The sequence below is a fragment of the Hippopotamus amphibius genome, chromosome 3, assembly GCF_030028045.1.
Source record: "Hippopotamus amphibius kiboko isolate mHipAmp2 chromosome 3, mHipAmp2.hap2, whole genome shotgun sequence".
Lineage (NCBI taxonomy): Eukaryota > Metazoa > Chordata > Mammalia > Artiodactyla > Hippopotamidae > Hippopotamus > Hippopotamus amphibius.
In genome coordinates this window covers 197,077,766-197,080,626 of record NC_080188.1, presented here as the reverse complement: position 1 = coordinate 197,080,626, position 2,861 = coordinate 197,077,766, and positions in this window count along the sequence as shown.

Sequence of the window (2,861 nt, the reverse complement as noted above, 5' to 3'; positions counted from 1 at the left end):
AGAGTATTTAATGTTTATTTACATATGTATTTATTGGCTGCGTTGGGCTGCGCGCGGGCTTCCTCTACTTGTGGCGAGTGGGGGCTACTTTTCCTTGCGGTGCTCCTGCTTCTCATTACGGTAACTTCTCTTTGTTGCAGAACACGGGCTCTACGCACGCGGGCTTCAGTAGTTGTGGCACGTGGGCTCAGTAGCTGTGGCATGCAGGCTCAGTAGTTGTGGCTCGTGGGCTCTAGAGCACAGGCTCAGTAGTTGTGGTGCACGGGCTCAGTTGCTCCGTGGCATGTGGGATCTTCCCGGAGCAGGGATTGTACCCATGTCCCCTGCATTGGCAGGAGGATTCCCAACCACTGTGCCACCAGGAAAGCCCCCTTAGTGTTTATTTTAGAGAAAAAAATGTTAGTAATATGAGTTCTCATTAATCCATACTAGTGAATATTTGCCAATAAAGTAAATCATTTAATTATTAATTTCAGGAAAAAATAGCATTGAGAACAAGTCAATAGGATACAAAACATTATCTTTGTTTTTCTTTAACTTCCAGAGATACACTGCTATATAAAAAGGTTATGACATGTTTCGAAAGCAACATAGTATAGTGGGAAAGACCGCAGGCTCTGAGCCAGCTTGCCAGGGGCTGAATCCCAGCTCTGTTACTGACTAGTTGTTTACATGTGGGTAGCCACCTAAGCTATGGGAGGTTCATCTTCTTCTTGGGAGAATGGGGATAATAAGAGTATACACCTCATGGGATTGTTAGGAGGGTCAAATGAGCTAATATGTAAGAAGTGCTTAGAGAAGCTCCTCGTGCAGAGAAATATTGTACAAGAGTTGGCTGCAGTTCCTACTTTCCTCTTAGCCACCTGCTGTGTGGCTCCTTTCCTTTCCCGTGGTCCTCAGTTCTTCGTGTGCACGGAAGGCAGGCCATTGTTTCTGAGACATGGCTGCAGGAGACCCTAGAACACCTTCTTCAATAGCATGACTCAAAAGAAATCACTACTCAGACCAAAATGTTTTGATTGGGTTTTTGACAAGATCTGGTATTACTGAACACTTTGTGAAAATCTGCTACAGAAATATCTTCGAATTATATTTTCCTTTCCAAATATTCTTTGTCAATATAGGTATTTCTGACTTTCACAGCATTTACCAATTTACCAATTAAGCCGTTCATGTTGCTCTGCTGGACTTATTATTTTAGCTGAAATAAGTATTCATCTTTAAAGCAATCGACAGCATTATACCTACTGCTGGTCATTTGCCTTTTTATTAACTTTCTGAATCTTAAAGCATATGTAGTAAATTCCAGGTCTGCAGAAATTTGAGGCTGACTGCTCTTTATCCCCTATACTGGATTGTTAGTCTTGCATATTTGTTTAATAAAAAAGTCTACAAATAACAAATGCTGGAGAGGACGTGGAGAAAAGGGAACCCTCCTACACTGTTGGTAAGTATATAAGTTGGTGCAGCCACTATGGAGAACAGTACGGAAGTTCCTCAAAACTAAAAATAGAACTACCACATGACCCAGCAATCCCACTCCTGGGCATATATCCAGAGAGAACTATAGTTTAAAAAGATACCTGCACAGCTATATTCACAGCAGCACTATTCACAATAGCCAAGACATGGAAGCAACCTACTTGTCCATTGACAGAAGAATGGATAAAGAAGATGTGGTACATATATACAATGGAATATTACTCAGCCATGAAAAAGAATGAAATAATGCTATTTGCAGCAACATGGATGCAACCAGAGATTACTATACTAAGTGAAGGCAGAAAGAGAAAGACCAATACCATATGATATCACTTATGTGTGGAATCGAAAATATGGCACAGATGAACATATCTACGAAACAGAAACAGACTCACAGACATAAGAGAACAGACTTTTGGTTGCCAAGCTTGTTGGGGAGGGAAGAATTGGAAGTTTGGGATTAGCAGATGCAAACTAATATATAGGATGGATACACAACAAGGTCCTACTGCACAGCACAGGGAGCTGTATTCAATATCCTGGAATACACCATAATGGAGAAGAAGATAGATGATAGATAGATGGATAGAGAGATAGATAGGTAGATAGATATTTGTATAAATGAATCAGTTTGCTGTACAGCAGAAATTAACACAACACTGTAAATCAACTCTACTTCAATTAAAACAACAACAACTGGCCTTCTGATTCTAGAACCCCTCCCAGGCTCTCTTACATGTATCACTTCTGCCCACCGCTGGCTGGTGGATGTGCTCCTGCTATTGTGTCCCATTCTTTAAACATTTTCTTAAGCCTTCTTTAAATGTGACGAGATCTATTCTCAATACACCTCACCGATTTCTGACTTTCCCTGCAGAGTTACTGGGGAATTTCTCGCTCTCTTATTCTCTAAATTAACAAGGGGGAAAACATCGCCTCATTAATTTTCTGAAAGCCATTTTTCTTAGAAGGGAAACAGGCGATTGCACTTCAATAACAATAAAAGGACACTTTAAGGAAAAAGAATGGAAAAGGCTGAAAACTTGCTGAAAATCGCATTCTTCAAGAAACAGTAATAGTGATGGAACATTACAAGAACATGGACGAAGAAAAAAATTAAGACAAAAGGGTACTTTCTCTTTTCTCCCATCATTTTATTTTATTTTATTTTTTGGCTGTGGCATAGGACCTTAGTTCCCCAACCAGGGATCTCTTGCCCCCTGCAGTGGAAGTGAAGAGTCTAACCACTGGATCTCCAGAGAAGTCCCTTATTTTTTATAAATTAATTTTTATTGGAGTACAGTTGACTTACAATGTTGTGTTAGTTTCTGGTGTACAGCAAAGTGAATAAGTTATGCATATGCATATATCTACTCTTT